The 22,782-nt window shown below is 27.8% G+C and overlaps 2 long non-coding RNA genes across 20 annotated transcripts in view; both read left to right on the top strand.

Moving 5' to 3' along the window:
- LOC127728849 (uncharacterized) overlaps positions 1 to 22,782 on the top strand; it is a 45,488-nt gene extending 22,706 nt beyond the window's left edge. For 9 of the 19 annotated variants that reach the window (XR_007994401.1, XR_007994406.1, XR_007994551.1 and 6 more), the window contains 3 exons: positions 6,028 to 6,096; positions 22,172 to 22,240; positions 22,719 to 22,782. This is a non-coding gene — a long non-coding RNA (uncharacterized LOC127728849). Of the gene's footprint in view, positions 1 to 164; positions 231 to 4,539; positions 4,606 to 6,027; positions 6,097 to 7,125; positions 7,192 to 7,670; positions 7,739 to 8,215; positions 8,285 to 10,402; positions 10,472 to 16,145; positions 16,215 to 21,623; positions 21,693 to 22,171; positions 22,241 to 22,718 lie in introns of those variants that run through there. The other 10 variants (XR_007994532.1, XR_007994525.1, XR_007994514.1 and 7 more) reach the window with 7 other exon arrangements.
- Positions 12,910 to 14,595, top strand: LOC127729512 (uncharacterized). Its single transcript, XR_007994691.1, has 3 exons — positions 12,910 to 13,054; positions 13,533 to 13,600; positions 14,507 to 14,595. It is a non-coding gene; the product is annotated as an uncharacterized LOC127729512 (long non-coding RNA).

Raw genomic sequence — 22,782 nt, 5'->3', positions numbered from 1 at the left:
GTTAACCCATTCGAACACATATATATATGCATTCTTAGTTATTGATTATTTTTGTAAAAAATCTGAATGAACAAAAATATATAGTATACACTGTTTTCCATTATACATTGATTACTTACTTCATCAATATACAATTATTGACTATTTTGTATTAATTTCAGGAGAATGTTTAAACTCGTCGAATAATAACACAAAATCAGAAGCAAACATTTGGGCGACTTTTTAAACAGGTATATTCGAATGACTGTTAGGAAAAATGCAAAACATCAAGAATAAGCTAATCAACTGTACAATTATTCTAGCTAATATAACGGCGCTGTTGAGTGTGGTTTAATTTTGTTAAAAAATATTGACTCCAAAAAAGTACGCACGTAAAACAATCTTATCCATAAGCAATTGCTAATAAAAGAACGTTTTTGTATTTCAAGGAGTGTCTTTAAAAAGTCGAAACTAGTGACAAAGTTTGCAGAAAAATAAATCAACGCTTTTATTAAAAGATGCTTTCAATGAACATATCAATGGTAACTTCATATTTCAGACAATTAGTTGTAAACCCATTCGAACACATATACCAGCATTTTTAGTTATTGATTATGTTTGTAAAAAATATGAATGAACAAAAATATATAGTATACACTGTTTTCCATTATACATTGATTACTTACTTCATCAATATACAATTATTGACTATTTTGTATTATTATTTCAGGAGAATGTCCAAACTCGCCGAATAATCTCACAAAATCGGAAAAAAACATTTGGCGACTTTTTAAACAGGTATATTCGAATGACTGTTTGAAAAAGCAAAACATCAAGATCAAACAAATGAAATGAACAATTATTCTACCTAATATAACAGCGCTGTTGAGTGTGGTTAAATTTTGTTAAAAATATTAAGTCAAAAAACGTACGCACGTAAAACAATTTTATCCATAGGCAATTTCTAATAAAAGAACGTTTTTGTATTTCAAGGAGAGTCTTTAAAAAGTCGAAACTAGTGACAAAGTTTGGAGAAAAAAAAAATCAGCGCTTTTATGAAAGATGCTTTCAATGAATATAACAATAGTAACTTCATAATTCAGACAATTAGTTGTTAACCAATTTGAACACATATGTCTGCATTCTTAGTTATTGATTATTTTTGTCAAAAATATGATTGAACAAAAATATATAGTATACACTGTTTTCCATTATACATTGATTACTTACTTCATCAATATACAATTATTGACTATTTTGTATTATTGATTTCAGGAGTATTTTCAAACTCGTCGAATAATCACACAAAATTAGAAGCAAAAATTTTGGCGACTTTTTAAACAGGTATATTCGAATGACTGTTAGGAAAAATGCAAAACATCAAGAATAAGCTAATCAACTGTACAATTATTCTAGCTAATATAACGGCGCTGTTGAGTGTGGTTTAATTTTGTTAAAAAATATTGACTCAAAAAAAGTACGCACGTAAAACAATCTTATCCATAAGCAAATTGCTAATACAAGAACGTTTTTGTATTTCAAGGAGAGTCTTTAAAAAGTCGAAACTAGTGACAAAGTTTGCAGAAAAATAAATCAACGCTTTTATGAAAAGATGCTTTCAATGAACATAACAATGGTAACTTCATATTTCAGACAATTATTTGTTAACCCATTCGAACACACATATGTCTGCATTTTTAGTTACTAATTATGTTTGTAAAAAATATGAATGAACAAAAATATAAAGTGTACATTGTTTTCTATTATACATTGATTACTTACTTCATCAATATACAATTATTGACTATTTTGTATCATTAATTTCAGGAGTATTTTCAAACTCGTCGAATAATCACACAAAATCAGAAGCAAAAACGTTGGCGACTTTTCAACAGGTATATTCTAATGACTGTTAGGAAAAATGCAAAACATTAAGATCAAGCTAATCAACTGTACAATTATTCTACCTAATATAACGGCGCTGTTGAGTGTGGTTTACTTTTGTTAAAAATATTTACTCAAAAAAAGTACGCACGTAAAACAATCTTATCCATAACAAACTGCTAATAAAAGAACGTTTTTGTATTTCAAGGAGAGTCTTTAAATAGTCGAAACTAGTGACAAAGTTTGCAGAAAAAAACAGCGCTTTTATGGAAAGATGCTTTCAATGAACATAACAATGGTATCTTTATATTTCAGACAATTATTTGTTAACCCATTCGAACACATATATATATGCATTCTTAGTTATTGATTATTTTTGTAAAAAATCTGAATGAACAAAAATATATAGTATACACTGTTTTCCATTATACATTGATTACTTACTTCATCAATATACAATTATTGACTATTTTGTATTAATTTCAGGAGAATGTTTAAACTCGTCGAATAATAACACAAAATCAGAAGCAAACATTTTGGCGACTTTTTAAACAGGTATATTCGAATGACTGTTAGGAAAAATGCAAAACATCAAGAATAAGCTAATCAACTGTACAATTATTCTAGCTAATATAACGGCGCTGTTGAGTGTGGTTTAATTTTGTTAAAAAATATTGACTCCAAAAAAGTACGCACGTAAAACAATCTTATCCATAAGCAATTGCTAATAAAAGAACATTTTTGTATTTCAAGGAGTGTCTTTAAAAAGTCGAAACTAGTGACAAAGTTTGCAGAAAAATAAATCAACGCTTTTATTAAAAGATGCTTTCAATGAACATATCAATGGTAACTTCATATTTCAGACAATTAGTTGTAAACCCATTCGAACACATATACCAGCATTTTTAGTTATTGATTATGTTTGTAAAAAATATGAATGAACAAAAATATATAGTATACACTGTTTTTCATTATACATTGATTACTTACTTCATCAATATACAATTATTGACTATTTTGTATTATTATTTCAGGAGAATGTCCAAACTCGCCGAATAATCTCACAAAATCGGAAAAAAACATTTGGCGACTTTTAAAACAGGTATATTCGAATGACTGTTTGAAAAAGCAAAACATCAAGATAAAACAAATGGAATGAACAATTATTCTACCTAATATAATAGCGCTGTTGAGTGTGGTTAAATTTTGTTAAAAATATTAAGTCAAAAAAAGTACTCACGTAAAACAATTTTATCCATAGGCAATTTCTAATAAAAGAACGTTTTTGTATTTCAAGGAGAGTCTTTAAAAAGTCGAAACTAGTGACAAAGTTTTGAGAAGAAAAAAAATCAGCGCTTTTATGAAAGATGCTTTCAATGAATATAACAATAGTAACTTCATAATTCAGACAATTAGTTGTTAACCAATTTGAACACATATGTCTGCATTCTTAGTTATTGATTATTTTTGTCAAAAATATGATTGAACAAAAATATATAGTATACACTGTTTTCCATTATACATTGATTACTTACTTCATCAATATACAATTATTGACTATTTTGTATCATTAATTTCAGGAGTATTTTCAAACTCGTCGAATAATCACACAAAATCAGAAGCAAAAATTTTGGCGACTTTTTAAACAGGTATATTCGAATGACTGTTAGGAAAAATGCAAAACATCAAGAATAAGCTAATCAACTGTACAATTATTCTAGCTAATATAACGGCGCTGTTGAGTGTGGTTTAATTTTGTTAAAACATTTTGACTCAAAAAAAGTACGCACGTAAAACAATCTTATCCATAAGAAAATTGCTAATACAAGAACGTTTTTGTATTTCAAGGAGTCTTTAAAAAGTCGAAACTAGTGACAAAGTTTGCAGAAAAATAAATCAACGCTTTTATGAAAAGATGCTTTCAATGAACATAACAATGGTAACTTCATATTTCAGACAATTATTTGTTAACCCATTCGAACACACATATGTCTGCATTTTTAGTTACTAATTATGTTTGTAAAAAATATGAATGAACAAAAATATAAAGTATACATTGTTTTCCATTATACATTGATTACTTACTTCATCAATATACAATTATTGACTATTTTGTATCATTAATTTCAGGAGAATTTTCAAACTCGTCGAATAATCACACAAAATCAGAAGCAAAAACGTTGGCGACTTTTCAACAGGTATATTCTAATGACTGTTAGGAAAAATGCAAAACATTAAGATCAAGCTAATCAACTGTACAATTATTCTACCTAATATAACGGCGCTGTTGAGTGTGGTTTACTTTTGTTAAAAATATTTACTCAAAAAAAGTACGCACGTAAAACAATCTTATCCATAACAAACTGCTAATAAAAGAACGTTTTTGTATTTCAAGGAGAGTCTTTAAATAGTCGAAACCAGTGACAAAGTTTGCAGAAAAAAACAGCGCTTTTATGGAAAGATGCTTTCAATGAACATAACAATGGTATCTTCATATTTCAGACAATTATTTGTTAACCCATTCGAACACATATATATATGCATTCTTAGTTATTGATTATTTTTGTAAAAAATCTGAATGAACAAAAATATATAGTATACACTGTTTTCCATTATACATTGATTACTTACTTCATCAATATACAATTATTGACTATTTTGTATTAATTTCAGGAGAATGTTTAAACTCGTCGAATAATAACACAAAATCAGAAGCAAACATTTGGGCGACTTTTTAAACAGGTATATTCGAATGACTGTTAGGAAAAATGCAAAGATTAAGATCAAGCTAATCAACTGTACAATTATTCTACCTAATATAACGGCGCTGTTGAGTGTGGTTTAATTTTGTTAAAAATATTGACTCCAAAAAAATACGCACGTAAAACAATCTTATCCATAAGCAACTGCTAATAAAAGAACGTTTTTGTATTTGAAGGAGAGTCTTTAAATATTCGAAACTAGTGACAAATTTTACAGAAAAAAAACAGCGCTTTTATGGAAAGATGCTTTCAATGAACATAACAATGGTATCTTCATATTTCAGACAATTATTTGTTAACCCATTCGAACACATATATATCTGCATTCTTAGTTATTGATTATTTTTGTAAAAAATCTGAATGAACAAAAATATATAGGATACACTGTTTTCCATTATACATTGATTACTTACTTCATCAATATACAATTATTGACTATTTTGTATTGTTAATTTCCAAAGAATGTTCAGTGTGGTTTAATTTTGTTAAAAATATTGACTCCAAAAAAATACGAACGTAAAACAATCTTATCCATAAGCAATTGCTAATAAAAGAACGTTTTTGTATTTCAAGGAGAGTCTTTAAAAAGTCGAAACTAGTGACAAAGTTTGCAGAAAAATAAATCAACGCTTTTATGAAAGGATGCTTTCAATGAACATAACAATGGTAACTTCATATTTCAGACAATTAGATGAAAACCCATTCGAACACACATACCTGCATTTTTAGTTACTAATTATGTTTGTAAAAAATATGAATGAACAAAAATATATAGTATACATTGTTTTCCATTATACATTGATTACTTACTTCATCAATATACAATTATTGACTATTTTGTATTATTAATTTCAGGAGAGTTTTCAAACTCGTCGAATAATCACACAAAATCAGAAGCAAAAACGTTGGCGACTTTTCAACAGGTATATTCTAATGACTGTTAGGAAAAATGCAAAACATCAAGATCCAGCTAATCAACTGTACAATTATTCTACCTAATATAACGGCGCTGTTGAGTGTGGTTTACTTTTGTTAAAAATATTGACTCCAAAAAAGTACGCACGTAAAACAATCTTATCCATAAGCAATTGCTAATAAAAGAACGTTTTTGTATTTCAAGGAGAGTCTTTAAAAAGTCGAAACTAGTGACAAAGTTTGGAGAAAAAAAAAATCAGCGCTTTTATGAAAGATGCTTTCAATGAATATAACAATAGTAACTTCATAATTCAGACAATTAGTTGTTAACCAATTTGAACACATATGTCTGCATTCTTAGTTATTGATTATTTTTGTCAAAAATATGATTGAACAAAAATATATAGTATACACTGTTTTCCATTATACATTGATTACTTACTTCATCAATATACAATTATTGACTATTTTGTATTATTAATTTCAGGAGTATTTTCAAACTCGTCGAATAATCACACAAAATCAGAAGCAAAAATTTTGGCGACTTTTTAAACAGGTATATTCGAATGACTGTTAGGAAAAATGCAAAACATCAAGAATAAGCTAATCAACTGTACAATTATTCTAGCTAATATAACGGCGCTGTTGAGTGTGGTTTAATTTTGTTAAAAAATATTGACTCAAAAAAAGTACGCACGTAAAACAATCTTATCCATAAGCAAATTGCTAATACAAGAACGTTTTTGTATTTCAAGGAGAGTCTTTAAAAAGTCGAAACTAGTGACAAAGTTTGCAGAAAAATAAATCAACGCTTTTATGAAAAGATGCTTTCAATGAACATAACAATGGTAACTTCATATTTCAGACAATTATTTGTTAACCCATTCGAACACACATATGTCTGCATTTTTAGTTACTAATTATGTTTGTAAAAAATATGAATGAACAAAAATATAAAGTGTACATTGTTTTCTATTATACATTGATTACTTACTTCATCAATATACAATTATTGACTATTTTGTATCATTAATTTCAGGAGTATTTTCAAACTCGTCGAATAATCACACAAAATCAGAAGCAAAAACGTTGGCGACTTTTCAACAGGTATATTCTAATGACTGTTAGGAAAAATGCAAAACATTAAGATCAAGCTAATCAACTGTACAATTATTCTACCTAATATAACGGCGCTGTTGAGTGTGGTTTACTTTTGTTAAAAATATTTACTCAAAAAAAGTACGCACGTAAAACAATCTTATCCATAACAAACTGCTAATAAAAGAACGTTTTTGTATTTCAAGGAGAGTCTTTAAATAGTCGAAACTAGTGACAAAGTTTGCAGAAAAAAACAGCGCTTTTATGGAAAGATGCTTTCAATGAACATAACAATGGTATCTTCATATTTCAGACAATTATTTGTTAACCCATTCGAACACATATATATATGCATTCTTAGTTATTGATTATTTTTGTAAAAAATCTGAATGAACAAAAATATATAGTATACACTGTTTTCCATTATACATTGATTACTTACTTCATCAATATACAATTATTGACTATTTTGTATTAATTTCAGGAGAATGTTTAAACTCGTCGAATAATAACACAAAATCAGAAGCAAACATTTGGGCGACTTTTTAAACAGGTATATTCGAATGACTGTTAGGAAAAATGCAAAACATCAAGAATAAGCTAATCAACTGTACAACTATTCTAGCTAATATAACGGCGCTGTTGAGTGTGGTTTAATTTTGTTAAAAAATATTGACTCCAAAAAAGTACGCACGTAAAACAATCTTATCCATAAGCAATTGCTAATAAAAGAACGTTTTTGTATTTCAAGGAGTGTCTTTAAAAAGTCGAAACTAGTGACAAAGTTTGCAGAAAAATAAATCAACGCTTTTATTAAAAGATGCTTTCAATGAACATATCAATAGTAACTTCATATTTCAGACAATTAGTTGTAAACCCATTCGAACACATATACCAGCATTTTTAGTTATTGATTATGTTTGTAAAAAATATGAATGAACAAAAATATATTGTATACACTGTTTTCCATTATACATTGATTACTTACTTCATCAATATACAATTATTGACTATTTTGTATTATTATTTCAGGAGAATGTCCAAACTCGACGAATAATCTCACAAAATCGGAAAAAAACATTTGGCGACTTTTTAAACAGGTATATTCGAATGACTGTTTGAAAAAGCAAAACATCAAGATCAAACAAATGAAATGAACAATTATTCTACCTAATATAACAGCGCTGTTGAGTGTGGTTAAATTTTGTTAAAAATATTAAGTCAAAAAAAGTACGCACGTAAAACAATTTTATCCATAGGCAATTTCTAATAAAAGAACGTTTTTGTATTTCAAGGAGAGTCTTTAAAAAGTCGAAACTAGTGACAAAGTTTGGAGAAAAAAAAAATCAGCGCTTTTATGAAAGATGCTTTCAATGAATATAACAATAGTAACTTCATAATTCAGACAATTAGTTGTTAACCAATTTGAACACATATGTCTGCATTCTTAGTTATTGATTATTTTTGTCAAAAATATGATTGAACAAAAATATATAGTATACACTGTTTTCCATTATACATTGATTACTTACTTCATCAATATACAATTATTGACTATTTTGTATTATTAATTTCAGGAGTATTTTCAAACTCGTCGAATAATCACACAAAATCAGAAGCAAAAATTTTGGCGACTTTTTAAACAGGTATATTCGAATGACTGTTAGGAAAAATGCAAAACATCAAGAATAAGCTAATCAACTGTACAATTATTCTAGCTAATATAACGGCGCTGTTGAGTGTGGTTTAATTTTGTTAAAAAATATTGACTCAAAAAAAGTACGCACGTAAAACAATCTTATCCATAAGCAAATTGCTAATACAAGAACGTTTTTGTATTTCAAGGAGAGTCTTTAAAAAGTCGAAACTAGTGACAAAGTTTGCAGAAAAATAAATCAACGCTTTTATGAAAAGATGCTTTCAATGAACATAACAATGGTAACTTCATATTTCAGACAATTATTTGTTAACCCATTCGAACACACATATGTCTGCATTTTTAGTTACTAATTATGTTTGTAAAAAATATGAATGAACAAAAATATAAAGTATACATTGTTTTCCATTATACATTGATTACTTACTTCATCAATATACAATTATTGACTATTTTGTATCATTAATTTCAGGAGAATTTTCAAACTCGTCGAATAATCACACAAAATCAGAAGCAAAAACGTTGGCGACTTTTCAACAGGTATATTCTAATGACTGTTAGGAAAAATGCAAAACATTAAGATCAAGCTAATCAACTGTACAATTATTCTACCTAATATAACGGCGCTGTTGAGTGTGGTTTACTTTTGTTAAAAATATTTACTCAAAAAAAGTACGCACGTAAACCATTTTATCCATAACAAACTGCTAATAATAGAACGTTTTTGTATTTCAAGGAGAGTCTTTAAATAGTCGAAACTAGTGACAAAGTTTGCAGAAAAAAACAGCGCTTTTATGGAAAGATGCTTTCAATGAACATAACAATGGTATCTTTATATTTCAGACAATTATTTGTTAACCCATTCGAACACATATATATATGCATTCTTAGTTATTGATTATTTTTGTAAAAAATCTGAATGAACAAAAATATATAGTATACACTGTTTTCCATTATACATTGATTACTTACTTCATCAATATACAATTATTGACTATTTTGTATTAATTTCAGGAGAATGTTTAAACTCGTCGAATAATAACACAAAATCAGAAGCAAACATTTGGGCGACTTTTTAAACAGGTATATTCGAATGACTGTTAGGAAAAATGCAAAACATCAAGAATAAGCTAATCAACTGTACAATTATTCTAGCTAATATAACGGCGCTGTTGAGTGTGGTTTAATTTTGTTAAAAAATATTGACTCCAAAAAAGTACGCACGTAAAACAATCTTATCCATAAGCAATTGCTAATAAAAGAACATTTTTGTATTTCAAGGAGTGTCTTTAAAAAGTCGAAACTAGTGACAAAGTTTGCAGAAAAATAAATCAACGCTTTTATTAAAAGATGCTTTCAATGAACATATCAATGGTAACTTCATATTTCAGACAATTAGTTGTAAACCCATTCGAACACATATACCAGCATTTTTAGTTATTGATTATGTTTGTAAAAAATATGAATGAACAAAAATATATAGTATACACTGTTTTTCATTATACATTGATTACTTACTTCATCAATATACAATTATTGACTATTTTGTATTATTATTTCAGGAGAATGTCCAAACTCGACGAATAATCTCACAAAATCGGAAAAAAACATTTGGCGACTTTTAAAACAGGTATATTCGAATGACTGATTGAAAAAGCAAAACATCAAGATCAAACAAATGGAATGAACAATTATTCTACCTAATATAACAGCGCTGTTGAGTGTGGTTAAATTTTGTTAAAAATATTAAGTCAAAAAAAGTACTCACGTAAAACAATTTTATCCATAGGCAATTTCTAATAAAAGAACGTTTTTGTATTTCAAGGAGAGTCTTTAAAAAGTCGAAACTAGTGACAAAGTTTTGAGAAAAAAAAAATCAGCGCTTTTATGAAAGATGCTTTCAATGAATATAACAATAGTAACTTCATAATTCAGACAATTAGTTGTTAACCAATTTGAACACATATGTCTGCATTCTTAGTTATTGATTATTTTTGTCAAAAATATGATTGAACAAAAATATATAGTATACACTGTTTTCCATTATAAATTGATTACTTACTTCATCAATATACAATTATTGACTATTTTGTATTATTAATTTCAGGAGTATTTTCAAACTCGTCGAATAATCACACAAAATCAGAAGCAAAAATTTTGGCGACTTTTTAAACAGGTTATTCGAATGACTGTTAGGAAAAATGCAAAACATCAAGAATAAGCTAATCAACTGTACAATTATTCTAGCTAATATAACGGCGCTGTTGAGTGTGGTTTAATTTTGTTAAAACATTTTGACTCAAAAAAAGTACGCACGTAAAACAATCTTATCCATAAGAAAATTGCTAATACAAGAACGTTTTTGTATTTCAAGGAGTCTTTAAAAAGTCGAAACTAGTGACAAAGTTTGCAGAAAAATAAATCAACGCTTTTATGAAAAGATGCTTTCAATGAACATAACAATGGTAACTTCATATTTCAGACAATTATTTGTTAACCCATTCGAACACACATATGTCTGCATTTTTAGTTACTAATTATGTTTGTAAAAAATATGAATGAACAAAAATATAAAGTATACATTGTTTTCCATTATACATTGATTACTTACTTCATCAATATACAATTATTGACTATTTTGTATCATTAATTTCAGGAGAATTTTCAAACTCGTCGAATAATCACACAAAATCAGAAGCAAAAACGTTGGCGACTTTTCAACAGGTATATTCTAATGACTGTTAGGAAAAATGCAAAACATTAAGATCAAGCTAATCAACTGTACAATTATTCTACCTAATATAACGGCGCTGTTGAGTGTGGTTTACTTTTGTTAAAAATATTTACTCAAAAAAAGTACGCACGTAAAACAATCTTATCCATAACAAACTGCTAATAAAAGAACGTTTTTGTATTTCAAGGAGAGTCTTTAAATAGTCGAAACCAGTGACAAAGTTTGCAGAAAAAAACAGCGCTTTTATGGAAAGATGCTTTCAATGAACATAACAATGGTATCTTCATATTTCAGACAATTATTTGTTAACCCATTCGAACACATATATATATGCATTCTTAGTTATTGATTATTTTTGTAAAAAATCTGAATGAACAAAAATATATAGTATACACTGTTTTCCATTATACATTGATTACTTACTTCATCAATATACAATTATTGACTATTTTGTATTAATTTCAGGAGAATGTTTAAACTCGTCGAATAATAACACAAAATCAGAAGCAAACATTTGGGCGACTTTTTAAACAGGAATATTCGAATGACTGTTAGGAAAAATGCAAAGATTAAGATCAAGCTAATCAACTGTACAATTATTCTACCTAATATAACGCCGCTGTTGAGTGTGGTTTAATTTTGTTAAAAATATTGACTCCAAAAAAATACGCACGTAAAACAATCTTATCCATAAGCAACTGCTAATAAAAGAACGTTTTTGTATTTGAAGGAGAGTCTTTAAATATTCGAAACTAGTGACAAAGTTTACAGAAAAAAAATAGCGCTTTTATGGAAAGATGCTTTCAATGAACATAACAATGGTATCTTCATATTTCAGACAATTATTTGTTAACCCATTCGAACACATATATATCTGCATTCTTAGTTATTGATTATTTTTGTAAAAAATCTGAATGAACAAAAATATATAGGATACACTGTTTTCCATTATACATTGATTACTTACTTCATCAATATACAATTATTGACTATTTTGTATTGTTAATTTCCAAAGAATGTTCAGTGTGGTTTAATTTTGTTAAAAATATTGACTCCAAAAAAATACGAACGTAAAACAATCTTATCCATAAGCAATTGCTAATAAAAGAACGTTTTTGTATTTCAAGGAGAGTCTTTAAAAAGTCGAAACTAGTGACAAAGTTTGCAGAAAAATAAATCAACGCTTTTATGAAAGGATGCTTTCAATGAACATAACAATGGTAACTTCATATTTCAGACAATTAGATGAAAACCCATTCGAACACACATACCTGCATTTTTAGTTACTAATTATGTTTGTAAAAAATATGAATGAACAAAAATATATAGTATACATTGTTTTCCATTATACATTGATTACTTACTTCATCAATATACAATTATTGACTATTTTGTATTATTAATTTCAGGAGAGTTTTCAAACTCGTCGAATAATAACACAAAATCAGAAGCAAAAACGTTGGCGACTTTTCAACAGGTATATTCTAATGACTGTTAGGAAAAATGCAAAACATCAAGATCCAGCTAATCAACTGTACAATTATTCTACCTAATATAACGGCGCTGTTGAGTGTGGTTTACTTTTGTTAAAAATATTGACTCCAAAAAAGTACGCACGTAAAACAATCTTATCCATAAGCAACTGCTAATAAAAGAACGTTTTTGTATTTGAAGGAGAGTCTTTAAATATTCGAAACTAGTGACAAAGTTTACAGAAAAAAAACAGCGCTTTTATGGAAAGATGCTTTCAATGAACATAACAATGGTAACTTCATATTTCAGACAATTATTTGTTAACCCATTCGAACACATATATATCTGCATTCTTAGTTATTGATTAATTTTGTAAAAAATATGAATGAACAAAAATATATAGTATACACTGTTTTCCATTATACATTGATTACTTACTTCACCAATATACAATTATTGACTATTTTGTATTATTAATTTCAGGAGAATTTTCAAACTCGACGAATAATCACACAAAATCAAAAGCAAAAATTTCGGCAACTTTTTAAACAGGTACATTTGAATGACTGTGAGGAAAAATGCAAAGCATCAAGATCAAGCTTAACAACTGTACAATTATTCTACCTAATATAACGGCGCTGTTGAGTGTGGTTTACTTTTGTTAAAAATATTGACTCAAAAAAAGTACGCACGTAAAACAATCTTATCCATAAGCAACTGCTAATAAAAGAACGTTTTTGTATTTCAAGAATAGTCTTTAAATAGTCGAAACCAGTGACAAAGTTTGCAGAAAAAAACAGCGCTTTTATGGAAAGATGCTTTCAATGAACATAACAATGGTATCTCCATATTTCAGACAAGTATTTGTTAACCCATTCGAACACATATATATCTGCATTCTTAGTTATTGATTATTTTTGTAAAAAATCTGAATGAACAAAAATATATAGTATACACTGTTTTCCATTATACATTGATTACTTACTTCATCAATATACAATTATTGAATATTTTGAATTATAAATTTCAGGAGAATGTTCAAACTCGCCGAATAATCTCACAAAATCGGAAGAAAACATTTGGCGACTTTTTAAACAGGTATATTCGAATGACTGTTTGCAAAAGGCAAAACATCAAGATCAAGCTAATGAAATGTACAATTATTCTAGCTAATATAACGGCGCTGTTGAGTGTGGTTAAATTTTGATAAAAATATTGACTCAAAAAAAGTACGCACTTAAAACAATCTTATTCATATGCAATTGCGAATAAAAGAACGTTTTTGTTTTGCAAGAAGAGTCTTTAAAATGTCGGAACTAGTGACAAAGTTTGCAGAAAAAATCAATCAGCCCTTTTATATATATGAAAAGATGTTTTCAATGAACATAACAATGGTAACTTCATATTTCAGACAATTAGTTATAAACCTATTCGAACACATATATCCTCATTCTTAAATACTGATTTTTTTTGTAAAAAATATGAATGAACAAAAATATATAGTATACATTGTTTTCCATTATAGATTGATTACTTACTTCATCGATATATGCAAAACATCAAGAATAAGCTAATCAACTGTACAATTATTCTATCTAATATAACGGCGCTGTTGAGTGTGGTTTAATTGTGTTAAAAATGTTGACTCAAAAAAAAAGTAGGCACGTAAAACAATCTTACTCATAAGCAATTGCGAATAAAAAAACGCTTTTCTATTGGAAGGAGAGTATTTAAAAAGTCGGAACTAGTGACAAAGTTTACAGAAAAATAAATCAGCCCTTTTATGAAAAGATGTTTTCAATGAACAAAACAATGGTAACTTCATATTTCAGACAATTAGTTGTAAACCCATTCGAAAACACATATCTACATTCTTAGTTACTAATTATTTTCGTAAAAAATCTGAATAAACAAAAATTTATAGTGTACATTGTTTTCCATTATACATTGATTACATCATTCATCAATATACGATTATTGACTATTTGGTATTATTAATTTCAGGAGAATTATCAAACTCGTCGAATAATCACACAAAATCAGAAGCAAACATTTTGGCGACTTTTTAAACAGGTATATTCGAATGACTGTTAGGAAAAAGCAAAACATAAAGAATAAGCTAATCAACTGTACAATTATTCTACCTAATATAACGGCTCTGTTGAGTGTGGTTTAATTTTATTAAAAATATTGACTCCAAAAAAAAATACGCACGTGGAACAATCTTATCCATAAGCAATTGCTAATAAAAGAACGTTTTTGTATTTCAAGGAGAGTCTTTAAAAAGTCGAAACTAGTGACAAAGTTTGCAGAAAAATAAATCAACGCTTTTATGAAAAGATACTTTAAATGAACATAACAATGATAACTTCATATTTCAGACAATTAGACGTAAACCCATTCGAACACACATACCTGCATTTTTAGTTACTAATTATGTTTGTAAAAATATGAATGCACAAAAATATATAGTATACATTGTTATCCATTATACATTGATTACTTACTTCATCAATATACAATTATTGACTATTTTGTATTATTAACTTCAGGAGAATTTTCAAACTCGTCGAATAATCTCACCAAATGGGAAGAAACAGTTTGGCGACTTTTTAAACAGGTATATTCGAATGACTGTTAGGAAAAAAGCAAAACATCAAGATCAAGCTAATCAACTGTACAGTTATTCTACCTAATATAACGGCGCTGTTGAGTGTGGTTTACTTTTGTTAAAAATATTGACTCAAAAAAAGTACGCACGTAAAACAATCTTATCCATAAGCAATTGCTAATAAAAGAACGTTTTTGTATTTCAAGGAGTGTCTTTAAAAAGTCGAAACTAGTGACAAAGTTTGCAGAAAAATAAATCAACGCTTTTATTAAAAGATGCTTTCAATGAACATATCAATGGTAACTTCATATTTCAGACAATTAGTTGTAAACCCATTCGAACACATATACCAGCATTTTTAGTTATTGATTATGTTTGTAAAAAATATGAATGAACAAAAATATATAGTATATACTGTTTTCCATTATACATTGATTACTTACTTCATCAATATACAATTATTGACTATTTTGTATTATTATTTCAGGAGAATGTCCAAACTCGCCGAATAATCTCACAAAATCGGAAGAAAACATTTGGCGACTTTTTAAACAGGTATATTCGAATGACTGTTTGAAAAAGCAAAACATCAAGATCAAACAAATGAAATGAACAATTATTCTACCTAATATAACAGCGCTGTTGAGTGTGGTTAAATTTTGTTAAAAATATTAAGTCAAAAAAATTACGCACGTAAAACAATTTTATCCATAGGCAATTTCTAATAAAAGAACGTTTTTGTATTTCAAGGAGAGTCTTTAAAAAGTCGAAACTAGTGACAAAGTTTGGAGAAAACAAAAATCAGCGCTTTTATGAAAGATGCTTTCAATGAATATGACAATAGTAACTTCATAATTCAGACAATTAGTTGTTAACCAATTTAAACACATATGTCTGCATTCTTAGTTATTGATTATTTTTGTCAAAAATATGATTGAACAAAAATATAGAGTATACACTGTTTTCCATTATACATTGATTACTTACTTCATCAATATACAATTATTGACTATTTTGTATTATTAATTTCAGGAGTATTTTCAAACTCGTCGAATAATCACACAAAATCAGAAGCAAAAATTTTGGCGACTTTTTAAACAGGTTATTCGAATGACTGTTAGGAAAAATGCAAAACATCAAGAATAAGCTAATCAACTGTACAATTATTCTAGCTAATATAACGGCGCTGTTGAGTGTGGTTTAATTTTGGTAAAAAATATTGACTCCAAAAAAGTATGCACGTAAAACAATCTTATCCATAAGCAAATTGCTAATACAAGAACGTTTTTGTATTTCAAGGAGAGTCTTTAAAAAGTCGAAACTAGTGACAAAGTTTGCAGAAAAATAAATAAACGCTTTTATGAAAAGATGCTTTCAATGAACATAACAATGGTAACTTCATATTTCAGACAATTATTTGTTAACCCATTCGAACACACATATGTCTGCATTTTTAGTTACTAATTATGTTTGTAAAAAATATGAATGAACAAAAATATAAAGTATACATTGTTTTCCATTATACATTGATTACTTACTTCATCAATATACAATTATTGACTATTTTGTATCATTAATTTCAGGAGAATTTTCAAACTCGTCGAATAATCACACAAAATCAGAAGCAAAAACGTTGGCGACTTTTCAACAGGTATATTCTAATGACTGTTAGGAAAAATGCAAAACATTAAGATCAAGCTAATCAACTGTACAATTATTCTACCTAATATAACGGCGCTGTTGAGTGTGGTTTACTTTTGTTAAAAATATTTACTCAAAAAAAGTACGCACGTAAAACAATCTTATCCATAACAAACTGCTAATAAAAGAACGTTTTTGTATTTCAAGGAGAGTCTTTAAATAGTCGAAACTAGTGACAAAGTTTGCAGAAAAAAACAGCGCTTTTATGGAAAGATGCTTTCAATGAACATAACAATGGTATCTTCATATTTCAGACAATTATTTGTTAACTCATTCGAACACATATATATATATGCATTCTTCGTTATTGATTATTTTTGTAAAAAATCTGAATGAACAAAAATATATAGTATACACTGTTTTCCATTATACATTGATTACTTACTTCATCAATATACAATTATTGACTATTTTGTATTAATTTCAGGAGAATGTTTAAACTCGTCGAATAATAACACAAAATCAGAAGCAAACATTTGGGCGACTTTTTAAACAGGTATATTCGAATGACTGTTTGGAAAAATGCAAAACATCAAGAATAAGCCTATCAACTGTACAATTATTCTACCTAATATAACGGCGCTGTTGAGTGTGGTTTAATTTTTATTAAAAATATTGACTCCAAAAAAGTACGCACGTAAAACAATCTTATCCATAAGTAATTGCGAATAAAAGAACATTTTTGTATTGCAAGGACAGTCTTTAAAATACCGAAATTAGTGACAAAGTTTGCAAAAAAATACATCAGCCCTTTTATGAAAAGATGCTTTCAATGAACATAACAATGGTAACTTCATATTTCAAAAAATTAGTTGTAAACCCATTCGAACACATATACCAGCATTTTTAGTTATTGATTATGTTTGTAAAAAATATGAATGAACAAAAATATATAGTATACACTGTTTACCATCATACATTGATTACTTACTTCATCAATATACAATTATTGACTATTTTGTATTATTAATTTCAGGAGAATTATCAAATTCGTCGAATAATCACACAAAATCAGAAGCAAAAATTTTGGCGACTTTTTAAACAGGTATATTTGAATGACTGTTAGGAAAAATGCAAAACATCCAGAATAAGCTAATCAACTGTATAATTATTCTACCTAATATAACGGCGCTGTTGAGTGTGGTTTAATTTTGTTAAAAATATTGACTCCAAAAAAATACGCACGTAAAACAATCTTATCCATAAGCAATTGCTAATAAAAGAACGTTTTTGTATATCAAGGAGAGTCTTTAAAAAGTCGAAACTAGTGACAAAGTTTGCAGAAAAATAAATCAACGCTTTTATGAAAAGATGCTTTCAATGAACATAACAATGGTAACTTCATATTTCAGACATTTAGATGAAAACCCATTCGAACACACATACCTGCATTTTTAGTTACTAATTATGTTTGTAAAAAATATGAATGAACAAAAATATATAGTATACATTGTTTTCCATTATACATTGATTACTTACTTCATCAATATACAATTATTGACTATTTTGCATAATTATATTCAGGAGAAGTTTCAAACTCGTCGAATAATCACACAAAATCAGAAGCAAAAACGTTGGCGACTTTTCAACAGGTATATTCTAATGACTGTTAGGAAAAATGCAAAACATTAAGATCAAGCTAATCAACTGTACAATTATTCTACCTAATATAACGGCGCTGTTGAGTGTGGTTTACTTTTGTTAAAAATATTTACTCAAAAAAAGTACGCACGTAAAACAATCTTATCCATAACAAACTGCTAATAAAAGAACGTTTTTGTATTTCAAGGAGAGTCTTTAAATAGTCGAAACTAGTGACAAAGTTTGCAGAAAAAAACAGCGCTTTTATGGAAAGATGCTTTCAATGAACATAACAATGGTATCTTCATATTTCAGACAATTATTTGTTAACCCATTCGAACACATATATATATGCATTCTTCGTTATTGATTATTTTTGTAAAAAATCTGAATGAACAAAAATATATAGTATACACTGTTTTCCATTATACATTGATTACTTACTTCATCAATATACAATTATTGACTATTTTGTATTAATTTCAGGAGAATGTTTAAACTCGTCGAATAATAACACAAAATCAGAAGCAAACATTTGGGCGACTTTTTAAACAGGTATATTCGAATGACTGTTAGGAAAAATGCAAAACATCAAGAATAAGCCTATCAACTGTACAATTATTCTAGCTAATATAACGACGCTGTTGAGTGTGGTTTAATTTTTATTAAAAATATTGACTCCAAAAAAATACGCACGTAAAACAATCTTATCCATAAGTAATTGCGAATAAAAGAACATTTTTGTATTGCAAGGAAAGTCTTTAAAATACCGAAATTAGTGACAAAGTTTGCAAAAAAATACATCAGCCCTTTTATGAAAAGATGCTTTCAATGAATATAACAATGGTAACTTCATATTTCAAAAAATTAGTTGTAAACCCATTCGAACACATATACCTGCATTTTTAGTTATTGATTATGTTTGTAAAAAATATGAATGAACACAAATATATAGTATACACTGTTTACCATCATACATTGATTACTTACTTCATCAATATACAATTATTGACTATTTTGTATTATTAATTTCAGGAGAATTATCAAATTCGTCGAATAATCACACAAAATCAGAAGCAAAAATTTTGGCGACTTTTTAAACAGGTATATTTGAATGACTGTTAGGAAAAATGCAAAACATCCAGAATAAGCTAATCAACTGTATAATTATTCTACCTAATATAACGGCGCTGTTGAGTGTGGTTTAATTTTGTTAAAAATATTGACTCCAAAAAAATACGCACGTAAAACAATCTTATCCATAAGCAATTGCTAATAAAAGAACGTTTTTGTATTTCAAGGAGAGTCTTTAAAAAGTCGAAACTAGTGACAAAGTTTGCAGAAAAATAAATCAACGCTTTTATGAAAAGATGCTTTCAATGAACATAACAATGGTAACTTCATATTTCAGACAATTAAATGAAAACCCATTCGAACACACATACCTGCATTTTTAGTTACTAATTATGTTTGTAAAAAATATGAATGAACAAAAATATATAGTATACATTGTTTTCCATTATACATTGATTACTTACTTCATCAATATACAATTATTGACTATTTTGTATAATTAATTTCAGGAGAATTTTCAAACTCGTCGAATAATCACACAAAATCAGAAGCAAAAACGTTGGCGACTTTTCAACAGGTATATTCTAATGACTGTTAGGAAAAATGCAAAACATCAAGATCCAGCTAATCAACTGTACAATTATTCTACCTAATATAACGGCGCTGTTGAGTGTGGTTAACTTTTGTTAAAAATATTGACTCCAAAAAAGTACGCACGTAAAACAATCTTATCCATAAGCAACTGCTAATAAAAGAACGTTTTTGTATTTGAAGGAGAGTCTTTAAATATTCGAAACTAGTGACAAAGTTTACAGAAAAAAAAAACAGCGCTTTTATGGAAAGATGCTTTCAATGAACATAACAATGGTATCTTCATATTTCAGACAATTATTTGTTAACCCATTCGAACACATATATATCTGCATTCTTAGTTATTGATTAATTTTGTAAAAAATCTGAATGAACAAAAATATATAGTATACACTGTTTTCCATTATACATTGATTACTTACTTCATCAATATACAATTATTGACTTTTTTGTATAATTAATTTCAGGAGAATGTTTAAACTCGTCGAATAATCACACACAATCAGAAGCAAACATTTTGGCGACTTTTTAAACAGGTATATTCGAATGACTATTAGGGAAAATGCAAAACATCAAGAATAAGCTAATCAACTGTACAATTATTCTACCTAATATAACGGCGCTGTTGAGTGTGGTTTAATTTTGTTAAAAATATTGACTCTAAAAAAATACGCACGTAAAACAATCTTATCCATAAGCAATTGCGAATAAAAGAACATTTATGTATTGCAAGGAAAGTCTTTAAAATACCGAAATTAGTGACAAAGTTTGCAGAAAAATAAATCAGCCCTTTTATGAAAAGATGCTTTCAATGAACATAACAATGGTAACTTCATATTTCAGACAATTAGTTGTAAACCCATTCGAACACATAAATATCTGCATTCTTAGTTATTGATTATTTTTGTAAAAAATCTGAATGAACAAAAATAGATAGGATACACTGTTTTCCATTATACATTGATTACTTACTTCATCAATATACAATTATTGACTATTTTGTATTGTTAATTTCCAAAGAATGTTCAAACTCGCCGAATAATCACACAAAATCGGAAGAAAACATTTGGCGACTTTTTAAACAGGTATATTCGAATGGCTGTTTGCAAAAAGCAAAACATCAAGATCAAACAAATGAAATGAACAATTATTCTACCTAATATAACAGCGCTGTTGAGTGTGGTTAAATTTTGTTAAAAATATTAAGTCAAAAAATGTACGCACGTAAAACAATTTTATCCATAGGCAATTTCTAATAAAAGAACGTTTTTGTATTTCAAGGAGAGTCTTTAAAAAGTCGAAACTAGTGACAAAGTTTGCAGAAAAAAACACAAGCCCTTTTATGAAAAGATGCTTTCAATGAATATAACAATAATAACTTCATAATTCAGACAATTAGTTGTTAACCAATTTGAACACATATGTCTGGATTCTTAGTTATTGATTATTTTTGTCAAAAATATGATTGAACAAAAATATATAGTATACACTGTTTTCCATTATACATTGATTACTTACTTCATCAATATACAATTATTGACTATTTTGTATTATTAATTTCAGGAGTATTTTCAAACTCGTCGATTAATCACACAAAATCAGAAGCAAAAATTTTGGCGACTTTTTAAACAGGTATATTCGAATGACTGTTAGGAAAAATGCAAAACATCAAGAATAAGCTAATCAACTGTACAATTATTCTACCTAATATAACGGCGCTGTTGAGTTTGGTTTAATTTTGTTAAAAAAACTGACTCCAAAAAAATACGCACGTACAACAATCTTATCCATAAGCAATGGCTAATAAAAGAACGTTTTTGTATTTCAAGGAGAGTCTTTAAAAAGTCGAAACTAGTGACAAAGTTTGCAGAAAAATAAATCAACGCTTTTATGAAAAGATGCTTTCAATGAACATAACAATGGTAACTTCATATTTCAGACAATTAGTTGTAAACCCATTCGAACACATATACCAGCATTTTTAGTTATTGATTATGTTTGTAAAAAATATGAATGAACAAAAATATATAGTATACACTGTTTTCCATTATACATTGATTACTTACTTCATCAATATACAATTATTGACTATTTTGTATTATTAATTTCAGGAGAATTATCAAACTCGTCGAATAATCACACAAAATCAGAAGCAAAAATTTTGACGAATTTTTAAACAGGTATATTCGAATGACTGTTAGGAAAAATGCAAAACATCAAGAATAAGCTAATCAACTGTACAATTATTCTACCTTATATAACGGCGCTGTTGAGTGTGGTTTAATTTGGTTAAAAATATTGACTCCAAAAAAATACGCACGTAAAACAATCTTATCCATAAGCAATTGCTAATAAAAGAACGTTTTGTATTTCAAGGATAGTCTTTAAAAAGTCGGAACTAGTGACAAAGTTTGCAGAAAAAAAACAGCGCTTTTATGGAAAGATGCTTTCAATGAACATAACAATGGTATCTTCATATTTCAGAATATTATTTGTTAACCCATTCGAACACATATATATCTGCATTCTTAGTTATTGATTATTTTTGTAAAAAATATGAATGAACAAAAATATATAGTATACACTGTTTTCCATTATACATTGATTACTTACTTCATCAATATACAATTATTGACTATTTTGTATTATTAATTTCAGGAGAATTATCAAACTCGTCGAATAATCACACAAAATCAGAAGCAAAAATTTTGACGAATTTTTA

The sequence above is a fragment of the Mytilus californianus genome, unplaced genomic scaffold, assembly GCF_021869535.1.
Source record: "Mytilus californianus isolate M0D057914Y unplaced genomic scaffold, xbMytCali1.0.p SCAF_1, whole genome shotgun sequence".
In the NCBI taxonomy this organism is placed as follows: Eukaryota; Metazoa; Mollusca; class Bivalvia; order Mytilida; family Mytilidae; genus Mytilus; species Mytilus californianus.
Note: the sequence above shows the minus strand (reverse complement) of the source record. Positions and strands in the feature narration are given on the sequence as shown.